General features: G+C 45.2%; 1 protein-coding gene and 1 long non-coding RNA gene across 3 annotated transcripts in view; one reads left to right on the top strand and one right to left on the bottom strand.

The window, feature by feature from the left end:
* Positions 1-7122: 7122 nt before the first annotated feature.
* LOC111848375 (uncharacterized) lies at positions 7123-9081 on the bottom strand. The gene is made up of 3 exons (XR_002839288.1): positions 8924-9081; positions 7344-7418; positions 7123-7233 (listed from the first exon to the last, which is right to left on the bottom strand). It is a non-coding gene; the product is annotated as an uncharacterized lncRNA (long non-coding RNA).
* Positions 7199-12210, top strand: part of add3a (adducin 3 (gamma) a) — a 66566-nt gene continuing 61554 nt past the window's right edge. The window contains exon 1 of one of the 2 annotated variants that reach the window (XM_072703984.1): positions 7199-7333. The gene's annotated coding sequence lies outside the window, so the exon portion shown is untranslated. Of the gene's footprint in view, positions 7334-7930; positions 8082-12210 lie in introns of those variants that run through there. The other variant, XM_072703983.1, reaches the window with a different exon arrangement.

Raw genomic sequence — 12210 nt, 5'->3', positions numbered from 1 at the left:
TATCACAGGGCACGAGGCAGGGGACGCCCAGAATTGGATGCCACTGTTATCGTACATGAAGCATTTGAACAGACTCTGCAGCAAATATAGAAACGGTAGGGTAATAAATTCATAAAATATTTGAGGTTTTTATTGCAATTTGAAAAAAAATAAAGATGTGTGGAAAAAATGTAATTTATTAGTATAATCCCAGAATAATATCTATTTCCCCCCCCACACCTTCTTAGACTTAAATGTCGACCGTGCTTACATGTCATAATTGTTGCATGCGGGAACGAATATCTTCCAGTATGATACAATTTCATTCATATAAAAAATGTATACATTGAGAAACTAATTTGTCCCAAAAGGGCCATTACAATGAAGCAGAAAAGCGGGTGGTTTATGCCCGCAGGAAGTACAGCTGTCTCTCTCTACCCATCCCTTGGTTCACCTTCCATAAAAACTCATCAAACTCATCTAGGCTACAATTAGCAGTGGTAACATGCGAACAGTTTTTCAAATGAGACATAGTCCTACTTTCTTCATCCCCAATCATTTTTATCTATGGGCTGTGGTCACGCACCTGGCAGCGGGCTGAACTTCCAGCGCCGCCACCAAAAGCAGATTCACCATGGTGTAGTTTATGCTCTCATAGCATCTCTTGAGAAACAGAAACATATTTGCTTCTCGTTTGTGGGTCCAGTATTTTTTTCAGCATTTTTTCTTATTACTTGGATATTAAATTTCGTCCATTTATACGCCCACATATTTTAACAGAACAATTCAGGTTAAGCAGGTTTTCTAAAAGATATTGTAGTGGATTTCCTCCTGGGACTTGATCCAACAACCCCCCGGTTCTTCAGTGGAACACTGCTTATTGGGTTACAGGGCCGAGGCCCAATTGGGCGTCTCCATCAGCTCGCCATCACCCATCCAGCACTCTGTTAATTATCACAGAATTTGGTAACAGAGTTTGATGCAATCGATACTTCGATGTTGCATATCATTCGCTTTCCCTCATTGGGTTTCTTGTGAGCTATAACGGTCTTGATAAACTGCGGTTCCGCTGCGCTGCTGTGCATTGAACAAAAAGAAAGGATTTAGAGAAAACAAGAAAAAATCTCTAAAGAGTAAAATACACAGAAAGCAACAATGAAGGAATTACGTGAAAGAACTCCCCGTCATTATTTCTGAGAATTAGTGGCTGCGTTTTAAAATGATTTATTCATTTTGGCTATGCGATGTCTTATTGTGTTACGGTCACAGTGGATTTCACCTTTTGGATCTGAGGAAAGTGATGCCCGTTGTCAGTCAGGAATGACATCGAAAAGAAAGGAAACAAAATGGTCAGTTCATTAGGGGAACAACGTCTTCCTATAACAATGTCTTTCATCAGCCATGGGAACAAATTGCAGTTTCTATTTTTGCATGACTTAGCCATGAACTGTCAGCCAGTGTGTAAATATCTCCATTTTGAGAACTGATCCACTCATTAAAAAATTAATAGTCATGTACAGTAGATGACAAACTCATTGAGGAAGCCTTTAAACCCCTAATCTCACTTCATTTTTCGGAAAAGTTGATATTAGTGTAATTATCGTAAATCAGTGCATAGTGTGGTTGGCACAGTGGCGCAGTAGCTAACACTGTTGCTTCGCACATCTAAAGACTAGGGGTTGAGTCTCCAGCTCTGCTAGTGTGGAGTTTGAATGTTCTCCTCATATCATTGTGGGGCTTCTACCAGGCAAAGTCCAATAACACACTAAGGTTGCCAAACTATCTGCCACACAGTCCATAAATATCCATCCATCCATTCTCTGCAGCTCATTTGGGTCCAGATTGCAGGAGGTCTAAGTAGGGGTGCTGAGACCTCCCTCTCCTCAGCCAGCTCCTCCGGGATATAATCTCTCCAGCACGTCTTTGGTCTGCTCTGGGGTCTCCTTCCAGTTCAAAAGACCTCCCCTGGGAGCCATCCAGGAGGTATCCTAGATAAATGCACAGACCACCTCAACTAGTTCCTCTCGGTGCTCCTCACCCTGTCTCTAAGGTTGAGCCCAGACACCCTGCGGAGGAAACTCATTTCTGCTGCTTGTATCCATCATCTCATTGTTTTGGTCACTAAGCAAAGCTCATGAACATAGGTGAGGAACGTAGATTGACTGGCAAATCAAAAGCTTTGTCTTCCAGCTCAGCTCCCTCCTTACCACAACAGAATAGTACGGCTTCTGCATTACGACGATCCTGAGGCCACCAAACAGGATTGTCCATAAAAGTTATGAATAGGATCGGTGACAAAGGGCAGCTCTGCCGGAGTCCAACACCCACCAGAAACAAGTCAGACTTACTGACGGCAATGCAAACCAAACTCTCGTTCCATTTATACAGGGATCTGAGGGCCCACAACAGCACACCCCATAGCTCATACTCTCGAAGCCCCCCCCCACAGGACCCCCCATGGGACACAATCATATGTATTTTCCAAGTCCAAACATGTAAACTGCTTGGGCAAACTCCCATGAACCCTCCAGTATCATTGTGAAGGTGATGAGTTGGTCTCGCATTCCATGACGAGGACCAGAATCCGCATTGTCACTCCTGGATCTGAGGTTCATCCAATGGGTGAGCCCTCCTGTCCAGTACCCCAGCATAGACCTTCCCAGAGACGCTGAGCTGTGTGATCCCCCTGAACATGGGACACATCCTCCGGTGCCCATTCTTATATATTGGGGCCACCACCCCAGTCTGCCAATCCAAAGATACTTTCATCATCTCCACACCATGATAAAGAGGCATGGCAACCAAAAACAACCCAAGAAAACCACCTGCCAATCAGACCAGATAATCCACCTACAGCTAAGCAGGTCAGGGCCTGGCCAGTACTTGGATGGGAGACCAACTGGGAAAGCTGGGTTGCTGCTGCAAAAGGTGTTGTTGTGGCCTACAGGTTAGCCTGTCCTGTGATCTGTGTGGATCCCAATCACCCGGGTAAGTGACATGGACAGTGTGCTGTAAGAATGGTGCTGTCCTTTGGATGAGACATAAAACCAAGGTCCTGACTCTCTGGGCATATTTTGAAAGAGTAGGGGTGGTACCCTGATGTCCTGACTAAAATCACTCACTGTGGCCCTTTCAAATCTGGCCTCCTAATCATCCCCTATATCTAACTGGTGAATTCTCTCCTGCCCCTTCGCCACCTTACCTACCGTGTGGTGACAGCACTGCAGTTGACAGCTCAGCTCCTCTCTTCACCCAAGTGTCCGAAACATGTGGATGCAGATCCGATGATATTATTACAAAATCGAGCACCGAACTGTAGCCTAGGGTGCTCTGATGGCAAAAATAACCACAGACACTCTCCAAAATCTTGTGGGAAGGGGGGGGACCGACTCCATATTGATGCCTATGGATTTAGAATGGGATGCCATAAAAGTTCCTGTGGGTGTAATGGCCAGGTGTCCCAGTACTTTTGTCTATATAGTGTAAGTTCCTACTCTCACCTAGGGTAATGCTTTGGGTAATGACTGAAAAAATGACACAGTGGATACATGCTTTCCTTGCGAGGGGTCAGAGCTCAGCCTTAGAGGGTGAGGAGCTCAGACACTCGAGAGGGGAGCCGCTGCTCCTCCACATGGAAAGGAGCCAGTTAAGGTGGGTTGGGCATCTATCTAGGATTCCTCCAGGACGGCTCCATGGGGAGGTGTTTCGGACATGTCCAACCGGGAGGCTCCGGGGCAGATCCAGGACACGCCGGGGAGACGACGTCTCTCAGCCAGCCTGGGAACGCCTTGGTATTCCCCCGGAGAAGCTGGAGGAGGTGGCTGGGGAGAGGGAGGTGTGGGCATCCCTGCTTAGACTGCTGCCCCTGCGACCCATCCCTGGATAAGTGGCAGAAAATGGATGGATGGAAATATTACATGGATGGGCTCCATGTTCCTGCATACGACAAGTGGGTTTAGAAAATGGATGGATGGATGGATGGAAAGTTTATAGTGCATAAAGAAACGCCTGCATAGTTCTAGATTTTACTGCAGATTTACAGTTAATCCTGGATCAGTGGTTACTTTCTACAGTGATCTTTGTTTGCGACACCTGGTGGATAAAACTATAACAACGGGTCAGAAGAAAAGCTCGTGCAATAAGACGGTTTACCATGTGGATCTGATCAAGGGATTACGGGCCGAACCGAGGCCCACTAGAGGCCCACTAGAGGATGAGAAACGTCCAGCTAAATGACATCTTTTGATAATGAACTAGTAAGAGACTAGCGACACGTGTATTAAACGATAGTTGCAACCGGGAGACAAGTTTAAAGCTATTAAAATACATACAGCTCAAGTCTACGGACATTCACCTGAGCTTACTGCTGAGAGGTATGGCGAAAGTGCTCTGGATGAATGTGAACAACTAATAATCTTAGTTTATGAAGAGTATGCGGCTGTCGTTTGGACTTTACACTGAGTGGGTATATGACATTGATGACTCAGCATGTGATAGTGAAATATAAATATATATAACAGAAAACAAAATAACATCTTATTTTATCATTTTGAATTTATTGCATTAGTCGAAAGCTTAACATTACCTGAATATCCACTCGTCACTGATGGATCTCAAATAGTTAATGTTACGGCGCCCGCGCGTCCTACACCGCGCATCTGTTGCGTTTTATTCATTTGCGTGATTTTCACGCTAGGTGGCAGCATAAGCAAACTATTTGAGCGTAAGTATCTCGACGTAGAGTCGAAATAAAACTAATGTGCAATTTATAAAATTAAACTGTATTTGGATTATCAAATATAAATAACAGAATTGTATAGTCCACATCCAAGTCATCAGGACAAATGATTAACAGATAGCTCAAGACAGAAATGCTGGGTACGACGCTCTTCCCCAACTGAGCATATGAAATACAACGTGGACTTTCACCCATATGCAGCATTTGAGTGCAGAGCTCAGTTTAGCAACTGAAGAATCTTTTACCAACCACAAGATTATGATGTATGTCTGAATCACGTAAAAACACCTGTATTATCAAAACGAGTTCAACTAGTTTGAGTCGTGTTTTCTGTGGCTGACACGTTGGTATGGGTCAAATGTTTACGAATTTCACTGTGACCGGGTAAGAAGAAGACTGAAAACGGAAACTGCTCATTAAACACGTGATGCGATCAGTTTGGTTGATTGCAGACTTAAAGTAAACGAGTTTGTAGACTGCAGACACTTGACTTCAAATTAAACAGATTCTGTTACCCGTCTAGGTATTTACCTGGAAATGCTGTCTCCATTGAAGGGTGCCCTATGTTTCCTGGAATCTGGCACCAGGGTCACCAAAACCCTGTATACTGGCCAAGTGGCTATGGATGGATGGATGGATGGATGGTGAATTGACAGATATCCGGATGTCTTTGTATAGTATCTTATGGCATTTGAAAAATGCTTATTTGTAAAGGAGAACACTGCGCTCGTAAATTACAGAACATCGCTGAGCTGTCAGCTTGATGGCATTTCTAAGGGATGATATTAAGGACCCAAGTGTCCTGCTGTGACATTTTCAGCATGAAGTGATCATCTAACCATGCAAATGAATTCTCCACTGCGCTTCTATTCTTAAAACTCAAATTCGCATATTAGGGGAGGTGCGTATTACCATTCAGACGCAATAAAGCTGGCAGACAGGGCGTATGCAAGGAGAGGGCCTGTTTAAGTGGTGTTACTGGTGTGGTTACTGAGACATGCCTGGTGGTTCTTCCCACAGTAGTGCACTTCAAGAAGGACCTAAAGTCTCCAGTGAAATATCCAGTTATATAGCCTAAACGGATAAAACTCACACGTTCTTTTGGAATAAAGTTTTAGTTAAGCGACTACACGTAAACTGTAGCTAATGGCCTGGCGTCTCTCTTCTGGAAATGAGGGATGAAGTCACGGAATTGCTTCAGCGGTATTATGGGCCGGTGGGGGGGCACTGCAGTGCTGCCGGTGTAAAATTTCAAGAAGAAAGGAACGGAAGCTTTTTGTGTCAAATGTCAAAGCAGATAAAGTGAGACATAAATTCGTAGATGTATTTTTGTTTGACTGAGACGGCTTCGGCTTCATATTTGCGACGCTTTTGACTTTGACGACCCCACAGCGGAGGCTGCGGAGAAATGGCCGCCGAGGCGGTGATGGTGCAGATCACATACGGCCACAGGGGGGCGTATTTATCCAAAGCGGGCATGTGGGTGTGGGATAGAGTGATAGTAAAGGGAAGAGAAAAAAAACTTAAAATGCCGTGCAACTAAATCAAGGCAGAAGTGCTAACGGTGCTGGTTTTTCCAGCCCACCTGCTGCGGCGTATCCCTGGAGTTTTGCGTTTGCATTCTTAATAAAAGTTGAGTTGTGCTTTAGGTCTATTGCATGTTTCATGTTGTCGCTGTTTACACCGTAATTTCCCCATGGGGATTAATGAAGTCTGTCCATTTAGATTTGTTATCTCATTCCTGCTACATGTGTGGCCTCTTCTCGGCATGGATGCCATTATTTATTTATTTATTTAGTTAGGCCTAATTACCTATAAACAGCACACAATATAGACTATGACTATAAAAAATACTTCTGCCAAACTGGCAATGAACACCACTCACTCATAAAAAATCTTAAGGAATAACTGCGGGTTGCGCTTCTAAATTATACGACTGATTCGTGGGAACTGTTATGAATGATATAACACGAACAGAAACAGCCTGGGGGATCGTGTTCCCGAAAGAAATCCTGTTTTGACGAAGCGCACCAGTATTACCTGATACGGCATCGTTCTTGCCTAAAGGCGGTAAGTCAGTTGATAAAACCAGCTCAGTTTGTCGGGGCACTGCGGGTCTAAGGTATTATTTATGCATCTCAGCCTTATTAATTCTCCGTATGAGTGGTTACGGCCATTGCATGTCTACGTCCACTTTGCTACCAATTATGAGAACAACGGGATGTTTTTTTTTTTAATTCACAAATGAGCAGGGGCATGTTATGGGCCTATTAAGTTATGATTTCTATGCCAACAGCAATGCAGTAAATGTCTATACATGAGGGAGGGGGCGAAGAGCCTCTTCGAGCCGGCTTCTCATCCTTGGTTTTACTGCGGTTGATGCCATTGCAGGAGCACTTTCTTTGCAGTATTTCGCGGAAACCCCAGCTGTCAGAGCGGCGTGCAGATGAATCTGGAAGCTTCGCCCCTGGCAGCCCGCAGAAGCAGTGCCGGTACCGGTCTGGCGTGATGCAGCACTGCGGGACGCGGTTACTCAGGGGAAATACGGTTCCTACACAAACTGCTAGAAAACTCGCCGCCTGCGGACCCAGAAAAGAAGACATCGGGGATCCCTGGGTGAGTCTACCTGACTGGGATGCGAGCCAACTCCGGCGAGTGGGCGTTGGTTTGATGTACCTGCATGGCGCCGACATGCGCAAATCTGTAAGATAAAATGACCTACTGTGACAAATGTTCGGGGATTTACGGTATCTGTGGGCAGAATTGTATTTCTTTCTTTCTTATATATAACAATATAATATAAAATAATTGTACCAGCTGTTTTTTTCATATTTATTTATACGCCTTGTTCGTGTAAACGTACACGGTAGTGAAATTGTACATGTAGGTTTCCGCAGTATAAATAGTATGGTTAAGAGTACTAAAATAACAACATATTACAACAATTAAATCTATAACCTGACGACACAAGACCAAATGAAAAATATAGGCTGTAAAAGTGATGTGCCAGTGCAATATAATGACTTTTAAAAATGCTGATGCATTGAAACAGAAAAGAGATGTCACGTTGTAAAAATAAAGAATATTATGTCTAGAAACACGCCTCGTAAATACATAAGAGAGTAACACGGTCCGGGGGATCTTTCCGTAGGTGAATCTGCCAGATTGTGATCTCCGTGTTAGTAAAGCGAGGTGGAGGCAGTGACTACTTCCTGCCAAATAGTGAGTGTTAAATTCAAAAACGCTCGCAACAGGAGCTGCCGCATCCGCAACAATCCCGATCAGCGCGGAGGGACTGAATGAAAAGTGGCCGATCGCTGTTCTTTTTTTGCTTTTACTTCTGCTGTTTACGTGACTGTTTCAGGTAATTCCATTCCTTAATTGTAGATAGCGGTCGAGATAACTTGCTATAGTTAAATCGTACTTACTAATAGGGGTAATGTAAAGTGAACGCTACTTGCTCGTCCCGTCTTAGTGTATGGTAACGTTTATATGATTTGCGAGTTCAATAATAAGACGCGTTTCGTGCAAGGGGTGTATACTTAAAACGGGCTGCGGCGTTTGTTTGTGAGTAAACTAGCCGTAGCCACATTGCTAACTATCCCGCTGTGATCAGCTCGTAGGTCTCACCGCCTCTTGCGGACTGACCGTCCGAAAGCGCGTAGAAGTAACATAAGACACGCGTGGTCGCGGTAAGTTGGCGGCGAAGATGATTCTAAGCCGGTGTGGTTTATGAGACCGGTCATTTCTGGTTTGCTGGGATGCGAATGCATTACGCAGCATGCATGCATGCATCCAAAGCGTGGCGGCTTAGAGGTAAACGTGAGCAATCCCTGCATTCCCACGGTGCCGCGCCATATGGGATGCCCACCTACAACTCTGCCTTCCTCCATAGGGCCACATTGTTTCGTGCGTTATGGAACCAGTTGCCAAGGCTGAGAATCGTTAATCGTTTCCGTTCCCGGGGAAGGATGATAACGACCGTGGCTGCCGTAGTCAGGATTTGTTAGAAAGTGCTGCCTTACACAGTCACTTATGCCTTCATTAGAACTGCTCGGATAGTACATTTCTTAAGAGTCGCTGTGCAAAAATTCAGGGTTTCAGATCTTGCATTTAAATTCTGGGATGGGCAGCTGGATGTGGAGTTTTGTTTAATTGTCAACATCTTTATCTGATCGGATGGGAAGCCCGCTTACATCCTGGTACCTGTTTGGATTTAAAGTCACCGCAGTCATTGGGATGTTTAATAAAATCGCTCCCTCGGTTCACTGTTTCCAACTTCCACCGGTTTTCACAAATGCAAATTTTGCTATTAGACTTAGACTAAGATCAAGCGCGTTAATTACGGCGCCGGCAGCTGGATCTTTCTGTAGCTCATTTATTTTTCATTTTCTAACGAATAAGGATGTCGATTTAAAAGTGGCCGTTGTTTAATTTGAAGTGAGCAAACGTCCTTGTTCAGTTTCAGATTTGCAGTGTGATTTCCTCACTCTGGTCCCTGACAGTCGGTGACACCTTCCAGCGCCGCTCGGGGATGGTCGCGGGTGGGGCGGCGGAGCGCTGGCTCGCTTCCCGGCGATGTGCAGCCTGAAGAATGGATCGTAAAGGGATCCTGGCTCTCTTAGAGAAATAAGCCGCAATGCATCTAAAGCTGCGCGCAGGGAGGGTGTTTGGACATGCAGGGGTGGTGCGCTTAATGGAGCAGATGGTCTTCATCAAAGGCATTTAATACAGTTATAGTTTGTCGAACCACGCTTCCCCTCCAGGGTTCGTATTTTCAGGGTGCAGAATGAGCTGCTCTTTAAATGGTCTTTATAATGCCAAACACTCCTTTTTGTTTTGCGTGAGATGAATGTTTGCCGGTTGTATCTCGCCCTATAAACGAGTCTTGGTATATTTTCCTGTAGCCACCGTTGTTCATTTTAAGGACTCTGGACTTTATTGTCAGTAATAGCCTACAGATGACCAGATCATGGTTTCCCCTAAAATATTCATTCTTTTTTTTAAAAAAGGGTTTCTAACGAAATCTTACCTGTCACCATTCAGACCGCTTATCCACAGAGATTACGCATTTGGTACTTGTATTTTTCGCCATACTGTGATTTAAAAGAATGGCCGTTGACCATATTAAAATAGGCCTACTCGTCCCATTAAACCCATATGAAACTCCTGTCATCCCAGTCTGAAGAACCAAATTACTCAGACTGAGTACTTTATAAACAGTGTTGGGGAAGTCACTCACAGAAGTAATCCATTACAGACGGAGGTGAAAAGTTCAGGTCCAGAAAGTACAAATCCAGACCAAGGTTTTGTTTCAACCAACCAGTTGAATACTCTGTGACTGTGACTCTTTATACTCAACTGCTTGGCTGAAACAAAACCATGGTCTGGATTTGTACTTTCTGGACCTGAACTTGTCACCGCCGTCTGTAATGGATTTCTTCTGTGAGTGACTTCCCCAACACTGTTTATAAATCCTGGATTTTAGCAGCTCATAAGCACTGAATTTGTGAAATAGAGAAATTAGCGGTTGCTGCGGGCCGACGGGGAGTCGCGGGGGGGGCCGAGTCCAACTGCAGGCGGGCTCTTACACCCCACCGGTGACAGTTTATTACGGCACGCCGGGCCGTTTCGGAAGGGCCTGGAGTTATTTATACTGCGGCTCATTTGGAAAATTGCTGCTGGGGGTTTTTACACGTGATTTATGATGTTCAAAAAAAAAAATCAATTAGGCTTCTATCACTCGCTTGAATCATTATACCCCTCTGGCCCTTACAATAGCAAATGAAATGTGCTGGAGAAGGTGGTATGGAAGTATGAATGAGAATCGCCTTTCGGAGGTCTTCTATAAGGTGCCCAAAAACGGTGATTGATTAGCCTCGTTTATGAGCCCCAAAGAGACAAGACGTTTCTTGCTGGAATCATGAATGACTTTGTTAGCGTGTGTTAGCCATTAACCTGGTGGTGTCCCGTGCTCTTAGACGATGTGTTTCTGTTAAGTAAAATGAACGCATTTGGTAGATTAGTCAGTAGAATGACAAGGGGTTTATTATTCAGTGCGAATGGGGAGTGCCCTATTGTGAGCAAGTTCACCAGCGGCCAGTGATGCAGCAAGTGCAGTTGAGCAAATCTCCCAAAAATTGCCAAATCGGAGTGAAAGTTTGCTGAGAAATTGGAGTTTTGAAATTCCGGTTAAGGAAGTTACTCAAAGCTATGTTGACAGGGTCCTCCCTCAAACTTGTCCTGAGGATGTTTTGTGTGCAGGTCTTCTGGCATGTACCTGTTTGTGTGTGTGGGGGGGGGGGCATAGACTTGGGTGGGGTATAAGAGGGGTGTTTCAGGGCATTTGCGTAAATTAAAATGCAGGCGTGATGCAGTGGTGCGTAACGTTCACCGGCGCGTTCTGTCTTGTAACACTTCTTGCATCTGTCTTGGGTTTCTGGTGCTGCGTCTCAGTGAACCTTTTCCCATAGCGTGTTATTGTTTTTGTTCTTTAGCGGATACTTGTTTCAGGGCTGGGGAGGGGAGGGGAGGGGAGGGGAGGAGGGGGATCGAAACGCCCTGCTGGCTGTCTGGCTGGCTCTGTGGACAGGCTGATTCGTACCCCATCCGCGGTGTCATGCTGTTTCACGCATGGTCTTTATGGCTGGGGGGGGGTGAGAGTTCCGGGTGCTTCATGCTGCGCGCAAGTTAAAAAAAGATACACGTTTGTGCTTCTGAAAAATGCCTGTCAGTTATTGTAAGGGGAAAAATAATTAAAATCTTTGCTTTTTCCTAGAATTGCAATGTTTTCCACACAACATAAATCAGAAATGTTTGGGAACTTGTATTGCTTTTGAGCTAGTCTCTTCCGTCTGGTTCACAGGCATGAGTGTGGGGCCCCCCAGTCTGGTCCTGGTGCCCCCCCAGCTTTGCTAAGCTAACGAATTAGTTCATGAAAATGGCTGATATGTTGGTTTAGTTGACTCCTCCACCTGCTAATCTTGGTGGGGGTCACAATGGGGCCTGGAACCTGTTCTCGGTAGCAGAAGTCGCAATGCTAGGGTCAACTTGGACAGATAACGTCTCAGGGAAGGCTTACACAGAAACATGCACATGGCCACTCACTGTGACTAGTATGTCGGTTAAGCAGGGAGAAGATCTAAACTCCACTCCCACAGAGAAGAAGTGAGGTTTGAACCTTGGGAGATGGCAGTGCGCCGCCGTGCAAACCCATGACTACATGCTGTAAAACGTTGGCTATTCTACAAGGGCCCGGAGGCTGAGATGACCTTTACTGAAGACCCGGAGGGGTAGTGAAACAATGTCACCCCTCTACTGAACATTTAAAGCCCCCTTTACCTTTTGATAACCTCAGGAATAAGCGCTGGGGGTCAGGGTGTCATTTTATCGGAATGGATAGTAGGTGTTGGGGTGGAGCGCTGTCAGGAACGACAGGCGCTCTCCACGCGATTCGTATACTTGCGAGATCTCCAAGCGTGGTTTACGAGCTG

The sequence above is a fragment of the Paramormyrops kingsleyae genome, chromosome 20 (assembly GCF_048594095.1).
Source record: "Paramormyrops kingsleyae isolate MSU_618 chromosome 20, PKINGS_0.4, whole genome shotgun sequence".
Classification (NCBI taxonomy): Eukaryota; Metazoa; Chordata; class Actinopteri; order Osteoglossiformes; family Mormyridae; genus Paramormyrops; species Paramormyrops kingsleyae.
The sequence above is the reverse complement of the archived record's forward strand: the minus strand, read 5'-3'. Positions and strand labels throughout refer to the sequence as shown.